The sequence below is a fragment of the Heterocephalus glaber genome, unplaced genomic scaffold, assembly GCF_053883595.1.
Source record: "Heterocephalus glaber isolate CG9 unplaced genomic scaffold, H.glaber_assembly_v1.0 deba00000071, whole genome shotgun sequence".
Lineage (NCBI taxonomy): Eukaryota > Metazoa > Chordata > Mammalia > Rodentia > Bathyergidae > Heterocephalus > Heterocephalus glaber.
In genome coordinates this window covers 27,451,677-27,472,367 of record NW_028258137.1, presented here as the reverse complement: position 1 = coordinate 27,472,367, position 20,691 = coordinate 27,451,677, and the positions used below count along the sequence as shown (strand labels likewise).

The window sequence follows — 20,691 nt, the reverse complement described above, 5'->3', positions numbered from 1 at the left end:
AGTTGTATTTCCATTTGTGGAACTTTGAGAATCTGCATTTGATTTTAAAATGCCTTGAGATTAAGGACACCTAAGCCTTTGTAGGAAAATAAACCTCAGAAATATATTGATTCAACTCAACACCATGAAATATTTTTTCTGGCTCGAGTAATTAATTTTTCTAAACAGATCGGTAGTTAAGAATACAGGCAGTGAATCAATTGACTTGAGTTTTGAATCATGGGTCAACTTCTTAGAAGCTGTGAGATCTTGGAGAAGTTCCTAATTCATAAAATTAGAAAACTAATAGTACCTACCATCTCCACCCACAGATGCCTGCACACTTGCCTGCCTTCTTGGTGCTGTTTGGCAACCAAAAATGTCGGCACACATTAGCAAATATCCCTTGGGAAGTAAAGTCACTCCCTGTTGAAAACCACTCCTCTAGGCTAGGTGATTTTTCTGGGTTTATTTTTTATAATTACACAGATAGAATCCACTTTTATCAAGTGATTCCAACCACAGGAGGTTTTTCAGAAGTACAGCTGGCTTTGGGGGTGTCCTACAAAGTGAAAGGAGGGTGTCATGAGAAGACAGAGAGTCTTATGCAAGCCATTCTGGATCATCAAGTCTCAAGGCTGGATCCTGCTCACCCCCTTCTCAGTCCTACTGTCTTTGTTTCTCCACTCCAAGGTCCAATGCCTGCTGCAACTGCCCTTGGCGTCATTTAGCATAAATATTCAAGGGAGGAATCTTAATGATACAGCTCATTTTCCAAATTACACCCATAATTCATGCCCTGCTTGGAACAAGAGTCTGCCAGTCCAATCAACTGTATCTAGGGCCAGAAGAAAAGTGGGGTCCAGTGCCTCAGAGTAGCAGTGGGAGAAACCACAGAATCTTCCATGTGTGGGACCATGCTGAGAGAGCAGATCTACCAAAATACATCTACATGATGGTGGAAGGACAGAAGGAAAAGATGAGTGTAAGACATGGGTATCCAATTGTGCCCGGGTTTAAGACTTAGTTCTATTGATTTTTGCTTTGTTTCAGATTTTTATATTTTTATAGTGTTAAAATATATATAACATGAAAGTTACTATTCTAGTCAGACATGATGGTGCATGCTTGTGATTCCAGCACTCTGTGAGGCTGAGGCAGGAGGATCACAACCTTAAGCCACCTTGGGGAATTTATCAAGACTCTGTCTTAAAATAAAAAGATGTTTTAAAGGGTTGAGGGTGTAGCTCAGTGGAAGGCCACTGATTCGCTTCCTAGCACTGGAATAAAAAGGAAAGTCACTATTGTAACCACTTTTAAGCGTATAGCTCTGTACCATTATTATATAACCACCACCACCCTCCATCTCCAAAACTTTTCATCTTTCCAAACTGAAACTTTGCATTTATTAAACACCAACTCTTCTTTCTCTCTACCCAGCTCTGGGGCATCTGCCATCCTACTTTCTGTCTCTATAACCTGACCACTGTCAGTACCTCATGTAAGTGGAATCTTACAGTACTTGTCTTCTTGTGACTGCCTTATTTCATCATCATAATGTCCTCAAGCTTCATCCATGTTGTGGCATGTGTCAGAATGTCCTTCCCTTTGCAAATTGAATAATAGTCCAAAAATTTTTTTATCCATTTATCTGTCGATGAATACTTGGGTGGTTCTACATTTTGGCTATTGTGGATGAAACTGGCTCACTTTTAATACTGAAAGTCCTGTGTCCCAAGAAAACCCTTTATCCTGGGTAAACCAGGACATTGGCCATTGTATTAGCTTTCTTTCTTTTTTTTAAGCCAAATAGCTGACTTATACAATTTAAGGGAAAGAAGGTTTATTTTGGCTCATGGTTTCAGAAGCTTCAGTCTATGATCAGCTCACTCCAAGGCAAAAATGACACAGTGGAGGTGCATGGAAAAGGAAAGCTGCTCATCTCATAGTGGCCAGAAGTGGAAAGAGAGGAAGAGGCTGGGGACAAGAATGCACCCTTCCAGGATACACCTCCAGTGACCCATCTCCTCCCATTGGGCCCCTCCACCAAAGAGCACATTTAGCTATGAACTCACCAATGGATTAATTCAATGATGAGTTTAGCACCCCAATAAGTCAATCACCTTCCAAAAGCCCTTCCCCTGGACACAGTAAGCCTTCTGGGGCAACATTTTAGATCTAAACCATAACAGCCACCCTAGACGAGCAACAGAGCATGATTTAGGTGAACTAGGAGAGGTGGTCCTGAGGACAGAGGAGGCTAAAGAGAGATGGCTCTCTAATGGACCATCCAATTTTGTCATAGTGACAGAATTCACTGCCCACATGGGACACCAAAGGTAACACTCTCTCACACATTCTACACACATGTATAGTCCATAGGGTTCATTTTTGCCCAATTTGGGCCTTATTCATAAATACCAAAGCACCTCAAAGATCTGACTCCCATAAAGCTGAGGGAATTTTCTGTTAAAAGGATATTTTATTAAAAGACATGCATATACATTAACTCAGATATACTTCTTCTCTTGTGTTTTTGTGGATTATTTCTTAAATCCACTAGATGCTAATGGTACCACTTTTTAATATTTTTTCACGCAGCTTTACTTGCAGGAAAACAGAATGCTCAGTTTCTGTGATTCAAAATAGGCTTTTTGGTATTACTGTCAGTCTAATGGGCAACGCTTCTATTTTTCATGGTCTATAACATGGCTTGTTGTGTGTTAAGATCAGGAATAGTAGGTTCTGGGGAAGTATAATGTTCTATTTGGTTTCCCAACTGCTAGTGCTGACAGATTTGAATATCTTTCAGGTCTAAAATATTTTAGATGTTTGTAGCATTAGAAGTGGGTGGAGCAAAAGGGAATTTAAAAAAAAATCCTGTATAAGTTCTTTATCTGTTTATCATGGAATCACACCATACTTGTGTTCTTTTTTTTCCTTTTTTTTTTGGTACCAGGGATCAAACTCGGGATCTTGCACTTATGAGGCAGACACCGGAACTACTGAGCAAAATCCCCGGCCCCATACTTGTGTTCTTTAAATTTCAGATTTTAAATTTCAACCATGTGATATTGTCTTTTTGTTGTTGTTGTTGTTGTTTGGGTTTTTTTGTTTTTTTGGTACCAGGGATCGAACTTGGAACCTTGTGCTTGTGAGACAAGCAGTGGAACCACTGAGCTAAATCCCCAGCCCGATATTGTCTTTTGTTTATTGGCAGTATAGGATGCAGGATTTTTAACATATATTTTTGCAGCTTCTTCAGTTAATTTTTCTATTTTTATTAGATAAAAACCTTTTTCTCCTAACTAAAAGAGAAAGAGAGAGAGAAAGAGAGAGAGAAAGAGAAGGAGATTTCACCAATAAGTATTAGGTGAACAGGATAACTATAAGAAAATTAAAAAGAACTCAGTAATGATGATGTGATATTGATCTCCATAAACAAAGTAAACAGGGAGTGGAATCCTTTTCTAAAGATCAAACAACTATTGGTAGCTTCCCTTGAAGGATCAGAATTGTCAAAGAAGTGTTCTCAGTTCTTTCTAGAAGCGTGGGTCTACTTTACCTTCAGCACACCCTCCAACTCAACATGTTAATACATAAGAACGCCTACATGGCTGGGATTGATGAATGATTTAAAAATTCAAGTTTTCTGTAATGATATTTTAGAAGATAAAAGCTCCCTTGGGGCTGAACCCTGGTGGCTTGAAGCAGATTATGGAGACGTCTACACATCCAGCAGTTGAAAGTAGGGGAACAATGCCTTGCCAGTTCCTGGGGTATAGTGAGGTCAAAGTATACCCTGAACTTACAAATTAGGAAATTCAAAGTTTCTTAGAGTTTTTAAAGTAAAAGTTATACACGCACAAATTTTAAAATTCAAACCGTGCAAAAAGACATAGTGAAAAATAAGTCTCTCTCCTTTCTGCACCCTCAGTCTCCTACTTCTTCCTGGAGGAAATCACTATTTTTATTACTATATTTTAGAAGTATTCTGTACAAATACAAGGATATTCATAAATGCATAACCCCCATTTAAAAAAATATGCCAGCGATGGGCCGGGGATTTAGCTCAGTGGTTCTGCTGCCTGCTCCGCAAGCGCAAGGACCCGAGTTCAATTCCCGGTACCAAAATATATACATATAGCAGCGAGGTTTGGTGTCCAGATGCTGAACTATAGCAATGTGAGGAAGAGAAGAAGGGAAGTGGGTCCCCAGCACCCAGCAAGGATCTAAAGTGACAAATGAAGCCCACAGGGAGAGCAAAGAGACTTTAATGACAAAGAAGGAGGTTGCAAGTAGGACTTCATCCCTGAGCCCTGACTCACTGCATGGAAAAGGCAGCTTGAACTTGCAGATTTGCCGTGACTACTGGTGACCCCAGAGGCCTCCATGGAGAAATGCACCAGAGAAGTAGAGCAGTGGACCCTGCCAACTGCAGTGGCTGGTGAGTTATTCAGGTTCAGACATCCCCTAGGAGAGGGTGATTGGCCAGTCACCATCTTCAAGAGGAGCTTGGAACTCAGAGCTACACTGGCTCCATCTAGCATCGCCTAGCATCAGAGTGAGGCAGAACCAAGTTTGAGTTGACAGGAAGTCAAGGAGCTGAGTTCAAGCCAGCAGGATGCACATGCAGTGTTGCAGGCTGAACAAATAGGTCTCCAGCCTCACAGCCAGAAACCAGCCTGAACTTCAGTGCAACTAAAGATGCAGGCTTGCTGCATCTGTAAATCTATGACTGGCTTGCTGGGATTAATCAACACAGATCTGGGCTCTGTTTTCCCAATTTACCTAAGAGTAACAAGCAGAGACACACCTTGAAGTGGACATTTTTTCTTCTTTTCTTGTTTTTGTTTTGTTTTTTCTTCATTGTTTGTTCTTTTCTTTTCTTTTGTTTTTTGGTACCGGGGATTGAACTTAGGACCTTGAGCTTGCCAGGCAGGGGCTGCACCACTGAGCTATATCCCCATCCCTATTCTTGTTTTTATATGAATGTCAACATTGTTTCTAGTTTGTTGTTGTTGTTGTTCTGTTTTTCTCTTCTTTATATTTCTTCCTTCTCTCTTTCTCTCCTGCCTTCTTCACAAGTTTTCAAAAGTTTGAGTACTCTTCCTTTGTCCTCCAGCCTTGCTTCCAATCCCTTCCTCTTCTATTTCTCTATTTTTTCCCTCTGACCCCTTTTAAATTTCCTCCCCTGAGAGTAAAATCACCATATTGAGGGCATATATATTGTACACAATTTTCTGGTTTGTTTTAGATTTTCTTTTTGTATTAAATTCTTTTATTGGTACATTGTAGGTATACAACACAATTACATTTCTCATTGGGAACTTGTACCTTTACATAATGCATCTTGGTTCTTATTTTTTCCCCATTCCTAGCCCTCCCTTCACACCCTCCACCCTTCCCTGTTTACAAAGACTTTATTTCCATTTTTTCCATTTCTCATCATTTTTTCCTTTCCCTTCTTTCCTTTCCCCTGTCCCTCCCACTACCCCTACCCCTTTGGACCTTTTCTTCACATTTTACATTGTTGATTATTCATTCTAATCATTGGTACATTTTAGGTATACAATATGATGACATTCATCATTGGAAATTTGCACCTTTACATAATCTCTCTTGGTTCTTATTTTTCACCCTTGCCCAGCCCTCCCTTCAACCCCTCAATTCCTCCCTATTTACAAAGATTTTGTTTCTCTTTTTCCATTTTCTCATATTAATCCCATTCCCTTCTATCCTTTCCCCTAGCCCTCCCACTTCCTTCCCTTCTGCCCCTTTTCTTCCTATTTCACATGACCTATTATACATTTAGTCCTTATTTACACTTTCAGTTTCTCACACCAGAGAAACTATTCGGTATTTACACATGTGTGTCCTATTTATTTCACTTAAGAGTATTGCCTCAATGTGCATCCACTTAGCTATAAATGTCTCTAATTTCTCATTTTTATGGTTGAGTAGTACTCCATTTTATAAAAAAACCCCACATTTTCTTTATCCAGTCTCCAGTTGATGGGCATTTGGGCTGTTTCCAAGTTTTAGCGATTGCAAACTGTGCTGCTATGAACATGGGTGCACATATATCACTGTGGTATGATTCTTTTAATTCTTTGGGGAAGATCCCCAGCAGGGGAATAGCAGGGTCAAATGGGATTTCCAGTCCTAGTTCTTTGAGGTATCTCCATACTGATTTCCACAGTGCTTGCACCAGTCTACACTCCCACCAGCAGTGGAGCAGGGTTCCTCTTTCCCCACAGCCCCACCAGCATTTGTTATTGGTTGATTTCATGATAGCAGCCATTCTTTGTGGAGTGAGGTGGAATCTCAGCATTGTTTTCATTTACATCTCTCGAATGACCAGTGATGTTGAACATTTTTTCATGTATTCATTTGCTATTTCTACTTCTTTGTGTGAGAAATGTCTGTTCATTTCAGATGCCCACTTTTGGATTTGGTCTTTAAATTTGGGAGGTCTGATCTTTTTAAGTTCTTTATAGATTTGAGATAGTAGACCTTTGTCTGAGGAAGAGCAGGGGAAGATTTTTTCCCACATTGTGGTTTGTCTCTTCACACTGCTGGTGGTTTCTCTTGCTGTGCAGAAGCTTTTTAATAAGAAGAGATCCCATTTGTTTGTGCTAGTTCACAGGCAGCTGAGGTTTTGTTCATAAAATCTTTTCCTACATCGATGTCTTCAAAGGTTCTACCTAACCTCTGTTCCAACTAGTTCAGAGTTTCTATTTTAATATTTAGATCTTTAATCCATTTTGACTTTAGTTTAGTGCATGGTGAGAGATATGGGTCTAGTTTTAATCTTTGGCAAGTTGAAGCCCAATTTTTCCAGCACCATTTATTAAAGAGGCTATCTTTCCTCCAGTGAGGGTGTTTGGCTCCTTTGTCAAAGATGAGATGGCTGAGTGTGTCTGGTGTTGTTTCTGCATCTTCTAATCTGTTCCACTGGTCCTCAAGTCTGTTTCTTTGCCAGTACCATGCTGTTTTTATCACAGTAGCTTTGTAGTAGAGTTGCAGGTTGGGGATTGTGATACCCCCTGCCATGTCTCTGTTACCTAGAATTGCTTTTGCTATTCTGGGTCTCTTCTTGCTCCAAATGAATTTTTGGATTGTTTTCTTGAGGTCTATGAAGTATGCTGCTGGGATCTCAATTGGAATTGCATTAAATCTATATAGCAGTTTTGGAAGTATGGCCATTTTCACTATATTAATCCTTCTTACCCAGGAGCAGGGGATGTCTGTCCACTTTCTGATATCATCTTCAATCTCTCTTTTCAGAGTGCCATAGTTTTCAGAGAAGAGGTCTTTGATTTCTTTCATTAGGTTGATTCCTAGTTATTTCAGTTTTTTGGATGCTATTGTAAAAGGAATTATTTGTCCTATTTCTCTCTCAGTGAGTCTGTCATTGGAGGAAAGCTATTGAATTTTGTGTGTTGACCTTGTAACCAGCTACTTGACTGAATTTGGTTATTAAGTCTAGAAGACTTTTGGTGGAGTTCTTGGGGTCTTCTATAGAGAGTATCACATCATCTGCAAATAATGACAATTTGACTTCTTCATTACCTATCTTTATTCCTTTTATTTCTTTCTCTTGTCTAATTGCCATGGCTAATGTTTCCAGAACTATATTGAACAAGAGTGGTGATAGTGGACATCCTTATCTTGTTCCTGATTTTAGTGTGAAGGATTTCAGTTTTTGACCATTTAGTATGATATTGGCTGTTAGTTTTTCATAGATGGCTTCTATCAGTTTGAGGTAGAGACCATCTATTCCAATTTTTTGTAAGGTTTTTATCATAAATGCTTGTTGGATTTTGTCAAATGCTTTTTCTGCACCTATGGAGATAATCATATGGTTTTTGTCCTTGGCTCTATTGATATAGTGTATTACATTGATTGATTTGCAATATTGAACCATCCCTGCATCCCTGGGATGAATCCCACTTGATCAGGGTGTATGATCTTCTTGATGATCTTCTGCATTCTGTTTGCCAGTATCTTATTAAGGATTTTTGCATCTATGTTCATTAGTGAGATTGACCTATAGTTCTCTTTTTCAGTTGGATCTTTCTCTGCTTTGGGGATCAAGGTGATGCTTGCTTCCAGGAATGAATTTGGGAGTATTGCTTCCCTTTCAATTTCATTGAAGAGTTTAAACAGTAGTGGCAGCAGTTCCTCTCTAAATGTCTTGTAGAATTCAGCAGTGAAGCCATCAGAGCCCGGGCTTTTCTTAGTTGATAAGTTTTTAATTACATTTTCAATTTCATTGGTTGATATTGGGTTGTTCAGAATTTTTAGGTCTTCTTCGTTCTACTTTGGTAGTTCATATGTATCTAGGAATCTGTCCATTTCTTCTGTGTTGTCCATGTTATTGGCATATAGGTTCTGGAAGTAGGTATTGATGATCTTCTGGATTTCTGCTGGGTCTGTTGTAATTTCACCCTTTTCATTTCTAATTGCATGGATTTAGGCCTTTTCTTTCCTTTTTCTGACAAGGTTGGCTAAAGGTTTGTCAAGTTTGTTGATTCTTTTGAAGAACCAACTCTTGGCTTCATTGATTTTTTTGTATCATTCTCTTAGTCTCCATTGCATTGATTTCTCCTCTGATCTTTATAATTTCCTCCCTTGTATGAGCTTTGGGGTTATTCTGCTCTTCTTTTTCTAGAAGCTTGAGGTTTAGCATCAGGTTGTTTAATTGGGCTCATTCTGTTTTCCTAATATGCGTATTCACTGCTATGAATTTCCCTCTTAAGACTGCTTTCATTGTGTCCCATAGATTCCGATATGTTGTATTGTCATTGTCATTTAATTGAAGGAACTGTCTGATTTCTTCTTTAATTTCCTCTGTGACCCATTGGTTATTCAGAAGTGTGTTGTTCAATTTCCACATGTTTATAAAGTTTTTTTAGTTTCTTTTGCTATGGATCTCCAATTTCATCACACTATGTTCTGATAATATACAGGGGATAACTTCAGTTCCTTTGCACTTACTTAAACATGTTCTATGCGTGAGTATGTGGTGTATTTTGGAGAATGACCCATGTGCAGCTGAAAAGAATGTGTATTCTGATTTTGTGGGGTGGAAGACTCTGTAGACATCTGTTAAGTTCATTTGTTCAAGAGTTCGATTGAGTTCTAGTATTTCATTACTTATTTTTAGTCTAGTTGATCTATTTGTGACAGTGGGGTGTTGAGGTCCCCCACTACAATTGTATTAGTGCATATATGACTTTTCATGTCCGTTAGTATTTGTTTTATATAGTTGGGTGCACTAGAGTTTGGTGCATAGATATTTATGATTGTCATCTCTTCCTCTTGGATTCTTCCTTTTACAAGGATGTAGTGTCCTTCTTCATCTCTCTTAATCAGTGTTGGTTTGAAATCTACTTGATCTGCCAAGAGGATAGCTACTCCTGCTTTTTTTCGGGTTCCTGTTGCATGCAGTATTGTTTTCCACCCTTTAACTTTCAGTCTATGAGTTTCCTTTTGAATTAAGTGTGTTTCTTGCATGCAGCATATTGTTGGATTTTGCTTTTTGACCCATTCTGCCAGTCTCTTTCTTTGGATTGGTGAATTGAGACCATTGACATTGATGGTTATAACTGAAACGTATTGACTTGTCATTGCCATGACTTTTTCTTTTTGTTGGGTTCTCCCCCTTTACATTTAATTTCTTGTCGGGCCAGATGGGTTCATTCTGCTTTGCTTCCTGGGGTTGTGATCCTCAATGTCTGTTCCTAGGATATTGTGTAAAATTCTTTGGAGTGCTGGTTTGGTATTCACGAAGTTCCTAAGGTGCTCTTTGTCATGAAAGTATCTTATTTCTCCATCCATTTTGAAAGATAGTTTTGCAGGGTACATCAATCTGGGTTGGAGGCTGTTTTCTTTTAGGGCTTGGAATATGTCACTCGAAGCTCTTCTTGCCTTGATGGTTTGTGTTGAGAAGTCTGCTATGATTCTGATGGGCTTTCCTTTGTATGTGATTTGTTTCTTTTCTCTGACTGCTTGGAGAACTTTGTTCTTCTGTTGTGTTTCTGGAATCTTAACAATTATATGCCTATGTGTAGATGTTTTTTGATCAAGGCTATTTGGAGTCCTATATGCCTCACTTATCTGTATGTCAAGCTCTTTTCCCCTGCTTGGGAAGTTTTCTGCTATTATTTCTGTGAAGAGATTTTTTACGTCATCTGCACTCTCTCCTGTTTCTTCATTGAGCCCAATCAGTCTTATGTTATTCTTTTTTGCATCATCTAGCAGCTGCTGGATTGATTTCTCATGTCCCTTTATAATTTTGAAGCAATTTTTCTTTTCCTGGTCATTAATTGCAATCTTATCTTCTATATCTGAACTTCTGTCCTCACATTGGCTCATTCTGCTGTGTAGACTTTCAATGGAGTTTTTCATGTCCTGGAAATCTTTTTCATCTGCCTTATGGATTCCATTTGTTTCTTATGTTGGGATTCCATCATGTTCCTCAGCTCCTCTCTAGATTTATTAATCATGTCTTGCACTAGGAGCACAATTTCTCCTGTTATCTGAGAAATTATTTCTGATTTCATTTTTTCCAGATCCCCTTTTGTTGCCAGTTCAGTGGGTCCAGGTGGTTGAGTATCAGAGTGTTCCATCTCATTTCCCTTTGGGGTTGCTGTAGGTGATCTGGAAGTCTGGTTTTGAGACTTATTTCTGTGTTTTCTCATTTTGACTGTGGCAGGGGGCTGCTAGTGCCTGCAGGGATTATCTCCTCTGAGCTGGGTGAGGTGGGACAGGGGCCGGGAGCAGCGGTAGGGATGGTGACCCAAAAGCCCTTTCCTGTGGGCTGGGAGCAGCCGGAGGGATGGTGGCTGGGAAACCCCTTCCTCTGGACCAGGAGTAGTGGGATGGTGCCTCGGAAGCCCCTCCCTCTGGGCCGGGAGTGGTGGGAGGGATGGTGGCCAGGAAGCCCCTTCCTCTGGGCCAGGAGCAGCGGGACAGAAGGTGGTCCAAAAGCCCTTTCTTCTGGGCTGGGAGCAGCGGGAGGGATGGTGACCGGGAAGCCCCTTCCTCTGGACCAGGAGCAGTGGGACGACGGCTCAGAAGCCCCTACCTCTGGACCGGGAACAGTGGGACTCAGTACCTTGGTCTGGTGGTCTGCTGTCCTCTGCGTCTTTGTAGTGTGGAATCAGGTGGCTGCCTGTCTGCAGCGGGGTGCTTCGGTGTCTTCCGTGCGACTCAGGACCTCGGTAGTGCGTGCCCAGACCTGCCTGTCTGCAGCAGGCTGATTCGGCGTGTGTTCCGCGGGACTGGGGACCTCGGTAGGGTGTGGGCAGATCTGCCTGTCTGCAGCGGGCTGATTTGGTGTGTTCTGTCTGTTTTAGATTTTGTTATGTAACCATAAATATAGTTCATATGGTTAAAGGTAGCAAATCAATAGTTACCACAGTTTGTCATTTTATAGGCTGTATTTGATGCTATTGCTATTGCTGATTGTACTACTTTACCCAAGGTGACATAATTGTTCTAATCAGTTGTTCTTTCTGGTGTGCCAAGACCAAGATTGTCATAAATACTATAGACCAGTGCCAAAGAACCAGAGGGTAGGCCTAGCTGTGTTTTTAAAAGTGTCATGGACCACATTCTGGCCAAAAACAATTTGCCTCTCTCTCATTTGTGAAGTATATAACTTTCTCCAAGATTCTTTGCTATGGTTTGGATAAGTTTACCCTAAAGGCCCATGCATTAGAAGCTATGTCCCTAGCCCTTGGTACTACTGGCAGGTAAAGGAATTTTAAGAGGGATTTTCTAGTGGGAAGTCTTGGGTCACTGGGGGCATTGCCTTGAGGAGACAATGGGACCCCTGGCCCTTTCCTCTTTCTTTTTTCCCAATTCTGGCCATGAGGTGAGCAGCTTGGTTCTACCATATACTACTATCATGATGTGCAGCCACCAGAGGCCCAACTGATGATGGACTAAAATCTCCAAAACTTTAAGCCAAAGTAAAGCTCCTCTATTTATAAGTTGATGTTCCCAGGTACTTTTCTTATAGCAACAGAAAGCTAACCCACTCCTCCAAAGTCTTATCATTGAGATATTCTCTTTTCTACCCTGGGCCTCTATGAATCCCTTAGGCATCTAAGAGGCATCACTGTATAGCTGAGAGATGCTATGAGGCATGCTCTTAAAGTTCTCCGAGAACTTTTGTGTAACTGAGAGGATACAAAACACTATCTTACATCTTTCTGAGGCCATGAACAAGGGTCTTACAGTTATGCACCAGATTGAGAGACCATTTTATTAGCAGTTCCCTTGTAGAATGATACACATTCTTATTCGTCTGCTTATTTCCTCTTAGTGTCATTTAACTTTTCCTGAAATCCCTCCCCCACCTCCATATTTCCTATAAAATTAGGTCTAGAGGCTTGATTGGATTCAGGTTGACTATATTTGGCAAGAATATTTTATAGGTGATTCAGCATACATCATATTGCATTATATCTCCAGTCACATTGTGTAGGATTGTCCTATTAATATGTTAGCTTTCATCATTTCCATATGGTGGTGAGTACCTGATCTTTCCATTATAAAATTACTTTTTCCTCCTTGTGACTAGGATATAATTTGTGGGTAATACTATGAAAAATATGGAATGCACCACAAATTCATGTCATCTTCGTGTAGGGGCAATGCTATCTTGGCATCCTTCTAATTTTACTCTGAAATATGGAAGCAAGGGTTGGCCTGGCTCTTGTAAATACAGATGTTTATATATTGCTCTGGCACCTTCTCCTACTCAGGGATCTATTGTGTGAGCTTAGACTATCCCCAAACTGCTTTAGGTTCATTGGTAGTAGTTTTTGCCTATTCTTGGCTAAGCTGTGTTTGTCTTTGCTTTAGTTTTTATACTAATACGATCCTATCTGCTTTCTAGCTTACAGGAACTTCTGTGTATTGCTGTCTTCTGTTGACACTCTTCATTATTTTCTGATGCTTTTATGAGTTCTTTGTGCATGTATAAAGTATCCACAATGAGACAGAATGTGTAGTTTAAAGAGACGTGAAGTAGGAAGCATGAAGGTAGGTGTGTGATCATTTTCAGAGATCTCTAGTAATCTTTACTTGGGAAACTGTATTGTAGGCTAATGGTGAAAAATTTCACATATGTCAAAACCTCACACTGTACCCTATGAGTATATGTCATTTTTATTTGTCAATTAAAATTAAAGTAATTTTAAATAAAAAGTATCAGAAGATGAAGACAAAAACCAGACAATGAGGGCTTGGGCTGAGGTGTAGCACAGTGGTAGAACACTTACCTGGCATGCGTAAGGACTTGGGTTTGATCCCTAACACCACCTCCCCTCCACAGACACACACAAGGAAGATAAGGGCATGAACAGACAATTGGATAGATAAAAGAAATTATAAGAGCCAAGTGTGGTGGTGCACACCTGTAGTCCCAGCACTCTGGGAGGCTGAGGCAGGAGGATCACAAGTTTCAGCCCAGCTTGGGTGACTTAGCAAGACCTTATTTCAAAACAAAAAATTTTTAAAGAGATAAGAATGTAGCTCATTACAAAAGCCCTGTGTTCATCCCCAGTCAAACCACCACTGCCACCTCCAAAAAAAAATGATAAAAAGATAGAATCAGCAGAATTTATTGCATTTAGGGAAGTGAGAGGAAGCAATACCAAATTTTTCTTAGGTTTCTGAATTGGGTAGCGATTGTAGTAGACACTTTGGAATAGCTGACCCCTGGACTAGCTTTAAAGGTAGCTTTGATGGAATTATACTAATTTGCACATTCCATGGCTCTTTTCATAGTTCTTGGTTCAGAAGTAACCATGTGCTCTAAACCTCCCAATCAGAGTGAATGTTAGAACTCTTGATTAAATACTGGGACCGATGTTCCCTCCCTTACTTGACAAGAACAAGGACATTTGTAGACCTAACTGAATTGGAACCTATCCTGTGACCTGAGAGGAATGAGTCACAGACTGGAGCTGACCATGTGCAGACCAAAGCACAGATAGATCCCCAATGGTACCCTAGGGCTGTTGGATCGACCAACCATGAAGTCCTGGACTTTCCTGTGTGAAGCTTGGAAATACCTGTTTGATTTAAGCCAGTTTGTGTTTTCTTGACACTTGCTGTATAAAGCTATGGTAATCAGGTGGACAATGAAGCCAGTAATCAGGATATGTAAGGCAAAAAGGAACAGCTGGTTTGGAAGGAGAGATGTTTTGTCCTGAACTTACACAATCTCACATCTCACTTCAAGGTTGATCCTTGGACCTAGGGTGACTCTTTCTGACATTTGTGGGCCTACTTTACAAATCTTAGTCATACTCTAAGATCCTCTTTGGATGCTCCTTCCTCTAAAGCTTTTGTAAACCCTTCTTACATTGAGGTCAGGGTCCACCATGCCTTCTGAGGTTCCATAACATTTTGGACATGGCTCCATCATTGCTTTTATCACCTGCTGTTACTATTTCCTCCACTAAACTTGTCATACCCATCTTTGTGCCCATGTCTGCAGCCCTAGGCCATCTAGCAAGCCCTGGAACATCTTGAGCAAATGACAGCTATTCTCCCCTGATTTTTCTTCAGAAATGAATCTGCTTGCCACTCCACCCACTTTGAACTGAGAAATATCCTATCAGACCACAGACTAAATTATATAATAGCATATAATTATATAAATTATGTATTATATCTTTTGCCACTAAACAATGAAAATTTAGGAATGGTAGGAAAAGATATTTTGTGGAATTGGAAACATAGAAAAAGGGAAAGTTAGATTAACAAGTACCTCCATTACAATGATGCAGTGGCTGTTTCTTTGCCAAATTTTGAGGGTCACACACACACACACAATCTCTCTGCACAAATAAGATGGGTTTACAATGTCTGTTAGTACTGCCGAAGACTGTGGGAAGAATCTAAAATTGGCACTACCCACATGTAAGGTCGCATCAGGCCCATCAATTTATTTTGATCTCATGGAAGGCGTTCTGGAGCAGGGCTCAAGAAATAGCTTAACCAAAAGAACATTTCAATTATATAAAAATAAACTCAAGAGAGAAAAAAATGTCCGCCTGAGGAGACCCACAAGTTCTGTGGGGGGACCGCAGCCCGCCCGGAGGAAGGCAGCCACCGAGCCCGCGCCTGCGCGAGACCCGAGGGAACTTTCGCCAAGGCTGGACCTGCGAGAAGTGGCCGAAGATGAACCCCCAACAACAGCGCATGGCCGCAATAGGGACCGACAAGGAGCTGAGCGACCTGCTAGACTTCAGTGCGATGTTTCCCCCCACCTATTAATAGTAGGAAAACCAGTCCAACGACACTGGGAAGCAGTCAGTTCAGTGGATCAGGTATGGATGAACATGGAGGTACAACATCTTGGGGAACAAGTGGTCAACCAAGCCCTTCCTATGACTCATCTAGAGGTTTTACAGACAGCCCTCATTACAGTGATCACTTGAATGACAGTGGATTAGGAGCCCATGAAGGCTTGTCCCCAACACCCTTCATGAACTCAAATCTGATGGGAAAAACATCAGAAAGAGGCTCATTTTCCCTGTACAGCAGAGACACTGGATTACCAGGCTGTCAATCTACCTGCTGAGACAAGATCTAGGGCTCGGGAGCCCAGCCCAACTATCTTCTTCAGGAAAACCAGGAACACCATACTACTCATTCTTTACCACAAGTTCCAGGAGAAGACCACTCCATGACTCTGTAGCCCTTGATCCATTGCAAGCAAAGAAAGCCAGAAAGGGGCCTCCTGGTCTGCCTTCTTCCGTGTGTGCACCATCCCCAAATTTGGATGATTTTAACCGTGAACCTCCTGGTTATCCATCTCCTAAGCCACCAACCAGTATGTTTGCTACCACTTTCTTTATGCAAGATGGGACCCACAATTCTTCTGACCTTTGGAGTGCATCAAATGGGATAAGCCAGCCTGGTTTTGGTGGAATTCTGGGGACCTCCACTCCCCACATGTCTTGGTCCAGTGGTTATGGTAGCCTTCACTCCCATGACTGCTTGAGTTACCCTCCACATTCAGTCTCGCCAACAGACATGAGCATAAGTCTTCCCCCAATGTCCAGCTTTCACTGTGGCAGGACCAGCAGTTCCTGTTATGTTGCTGCCTCCCACACTCCTCCTGTCAATGGATCAGATGGCATTCTGGGAACCAGAGGGAATGCTGCTGGAAGCTCACAGACAGGTGATGCACTTGGAAAGGCATTGGCATCTATTTATTCTCCTGACCATACAAGCAGTAGTTTTCTGTCAAACCCATCAACACCAGTTGGATCACCTTCACCTCTGATAGGTACCACTCAATGGCCTAGACCAGGAGGGCAAGCTCCTTCATCCCCAAGCTATGAAAATTCACTCCACTCTGAAAAATCGAGTTGAGCAGCAACTTCATGAGCATTTGCAAGATACAATGTCCTTCTTAAAGGATATCTGTGAGTCTCGAATGGGGGATCGTTTTGACAGACTGGATGATGCTATCCACGTGTTGCAGAACCATGCTGTGGGACCTTCCACCAGTTTACCTGCTGGTCACAGTGATATTCACAGTTTATTGGGACCATCCCATAAGGCACCAATTGGAAGCCTCAGTTCAAACTATGGAGGATCAAGCCTTGTTACAAATAATCAATCAGCTTCAATGGTTGGAGCTCAACGGGAAGATTCTGTCTGTCTCAATGGCAATCATTCAGTCCTGTCTAGTACTGTCACTGCTTCAAGCACAGACCTGAACCATAAAACACAAGAAAACTATAGAGGTGGCTTACAAAGTCAGTCTGGAACTGTTGTTCCAACAGAAATCAAGACTGAAAATAAAGAGAAAGATGAGAACCTTCATGAACCTCCTTCATCAGATGACATGAAATCAGATGATGAATCCTCCCAAAAAGATATCAAGGTCTCATCTAGAGGCAGAACAAGGTATTTGTTAGTATCCAGTAGTACTAATGAAGATGAGGATCTGAATCCAGAACAGAAAATAGAAAGGGACAAGGAAAGGCAAATGGCTAACAATGCCAGAGAATGCTTGCGGGATATTAATGAGGCATTCAAAGAGCTTGGCCGAATGTGTTAGCTTCATTTGAAGAGTGAAAAGCCCCAAACAAAACACCTCATTCTTCATCAGGCCGTGGCCGTCATCCTTAGCTTAGAACAGCAAGTCAGAGAGAGGAACCTTAACCCCAAAGCAGCCTGCCTTAAGAAAAAGGAAGAAGAAAAAGTTTCTGCCGTATCGGCAGAGCCACCAACCACGCTGCCAGGAGCCCATCCTGGGTTTAGTGAAACTACCAACCCTATGAGTCATATGTAAACATCAGCCAGTTCCAGAGTTATCAGTAGGCTACATAGAAGGTGACCTCTCCTAATAAGGACTTGGACAACTCAGATTATCTGAAGACACAAACCTGACAGGAGAGAGAAGAAAAAACAAAACACTTGAAACAAGAAACTCAAATGTACCTACTATCAAAGCAATTGGTCGACACTTCCATCAGAAGCGAAGATAGGAAGCTCATCTAGAACATCAACCCGTGAGATGTTTGCAACCTATCATTTTGTTGCAAGCAGTGTGTCACTTCTGCACAATCAGAGACTGTCTCGATCTCTCCATTCACCATGGAAGTTGCCTTGTGCCTAAACTGAATTGACAAATGCATTGTAACTACAAATTTTATTTGTTGCTATGGAACTGTAAGGTCTACATATAAAGGGAAAAGGTTGATGCCAGCATTTGTTAAAGCTGTTCCCATGCAGAGAACAAAACAGTGACAACCATTGGTCCTTAGCATTCCCAGCATACCTGTGAGTGTCTTTAAAAGGAAGAGAAAAGTCTTTTGTTGCCCTCTCCTCTCCTTTTGCCATATGAATAGTGTTTTCCACGAAATAGGAAAATATTACTTGCTATAGCATTTTCTCTCATTTTTCATGCATTTTTATTTTCTCTGTAGGTGTGACATTTGGTCTCTGAATCTGAGTAGTTATGGTCATAGTGCAGAATCATCCATGCAGCACTGTGTGCTTTGCACATGTATCTACAGTGGTGAGCAGAGACCATCTGTGACCATAGCCTAGCTAAGATTTTAAAAGGGGAAAATTTTCCCTGGGTTTTTCCCACAAATAAACATTGCTTTATTTCTAATAACACCAAGACTTTTCAAGCTTCTAGGTTTCATAGTAAAGCTTGTAATAGCAAGAAGTGTAGATTACAAGGGGAGAATTTACTTTTTAGAAATTGCCTTGTTTTCCAAGCAGTAAGTACTACATAATATAATACTTGTAAAGTGTTAGCTGTAAGTAAGCACAAAATTCATTTAAAATACAAAGATGATTTTTCAGGCCATGATTATGGTGACTATAACAAGACCGAGTAGTCAGTCATCAAGGCAGTAGTGTGATAAACGAACACACCACTTTGAGGTTCATTACCTGATGGAGTCCAAGAACACTTGTCACCAGGTCCCCTTCTCTTCACCTTTATTCTCTGTCATCTAGATGGGTAGGGGAGAATTCAGTGGGTGATTTAATCAACTGCAAACCGTCAGCCCCATCCCAAGATGAGCCAGATTAGCATTAAACTGATACTTGTCAGTTAATCTTAATACTGTGCATTAGGCACCTCTCTAATTCTTCAGAGTAATTTTTTAAGACATCATAATGACTTTGAACTTCCATGAAATCTGTCTTCCACCACAACAAACTTGGGAGAGAAATACATGCTAAACAGTGTTGTCTTGGCTTAGTAATTCTCAGAGCTAACACCAGCAAGAGCAGTCAGCACACAGAAGAACCCAAATCACTATGTAAATTAAAGATTTCTGTTAATTTGAAAGAACAAAAACAATTAAGGCAGCACTTCAGATCTTCCAATCAGGATGATTTCCTAACAAATCAACTGTTTGTGAACTTAGTAGACTTTTTGGTTACCTTAATTTGCATATATTCTCCAATTACGTTAGACTCTATCTGTGGCCTTGTTCTTCATTTCAGTGTTAATCGGCTAAACAAAGTTGTTGCTTATGATGTCTGAGTGAACATACAGCACTGCCTGGCCTTTTGCTTCAGAGCTTGTGGTCTTTTTCGCTATATTAGACTTTGCAGTATGCCCAGAAGCTTTCCTTCATAAAATAGAAAGAAAAACATTTGGCTTGTCTTTCACTGCAGCTAGTCTTTTATACAATAATCTTGTAAGAAAATTTCTTGAATTCTAAATATTACTCTTTCTAGATTTTTGAAATTGAAAGTTTTCAGCAAAAAGTTTCTTACTTTATTTTATTATATTAGGTAGTAAAAATGTAGGGTTATTTACCATAACCTGTTCATTAATATCAGAAATTTACAATAGCATTTTAGGACCATAGTAGGATTCTAGCATACCATGTAGTACCTATGGAGTATTGCAAGAGCTAACGTTCGAGATGAATCGCTTCTCATCTTGTTCTCCAGTTTCCACTGTTGATTTATTGCAGATTTGTATCCTGTGTCAAATGCAAGGTATTATTGATAAAGTTTTCAACCAGCAACAAGAAGTTCAAATTTTTTCTGTTACTGTAACAGAAAACACAATATGTATATAACATTTATGTAGCAATAAATGTGCCATCTTTTTTTAAAAAAAAATAAAAAATAAAAAAATAAACTCAAATGATTTCAATACATTAACATTTCATAATAAGATTTCAAACACAGTACTGTAATTTCAAAATATAATTAAAAAGCCCTTAATACAGTAAATTCATCTCAGGTGACAAATTCTACCTGAGTTTTTTCAGGAAAAATTTGACCTGGAGGTAACTTCTGACATTCAAGAATATTTAGTGATCCCCAGTACAAAAAAAAAAAATTAGTGAGTTGCATTGGAAGCCGGACAATGTAGCTAACCCTAGACCAATGATGATAATGAATGATGATAGCTACTTAACAAATGTTCATTGACTGCTTACTACATTTGAAGTGCTGAGGATACATGGGTGAACAAACATATGAATAATGATAGGAAGTGCATTTCTTGAGCCTTTATTTGGGTGCTCTGTGTATATTGGGTCCTTTGTCCCATGTTCAGCATGACTCTGAACTATTATCATTATCAGTATCTCTTACAGAGATCAAAGCTTCCAAGAGGTAACTCACCACAAGGCCAATTAGAGTGATGGAAGTTGGACTGCATCCAGCTCTGTTGAATTCTGGAAGTAACAGAGCAACTGAGTAGAAATGGCTGCTAGAAATAATTCGTAGGTGGGAAACAAAGCCAATTTAAAATCCATTCACTCTATTTGCTTAAGCATTCCATTTTTTCAGTTGGTGGAAAGGTAAGTACAGTTATATCAAAACTCCAACAAGTTTAATCTAATAAGCTTTCATCACATTATTAAAGACTTAAACTTATGGATTTAGACAGTTATAAGTGATTTAGCCTGTACCTTGGCAAACCATTCACATATACAGTCACACTTGTTCTTGTCATGACCTGGAATTCCCACTTCTTTTAGGAAGCTGAAGAGTCTGAGGCAGGGTGAAGGTGGAGGTAAAACGGATTGAAGAACAGGGCCAAAACCAGAGCTGGGTCTCCTAACACTAGAGGGCCTGGAGGAGGCTGATCTGAAGAGAGAGTGGCCCTATGTCAGTATCAGGCCCTGCCTCCTCCCCTCCCTCTGTCCACAGCTGCCCTCATGGTGGAGGAGCTGAATC

At 40.5% G+C, this 20,691-nt stretch overlaps 1 pseudogene; it reads left to right on the top strand.

Moving 5' to 3' along the window:
• Nucleotides 1-15,441: 15,441 nt before the first annotated feature.
• On the top strand, nt 15,442-19,180 carry LOC101716342 (transcription factor 12 pseudogene; annotated as a pseudogene).
• Nucleotides 19,181-20,691: the final 1,511 nt, after the last annotated feature.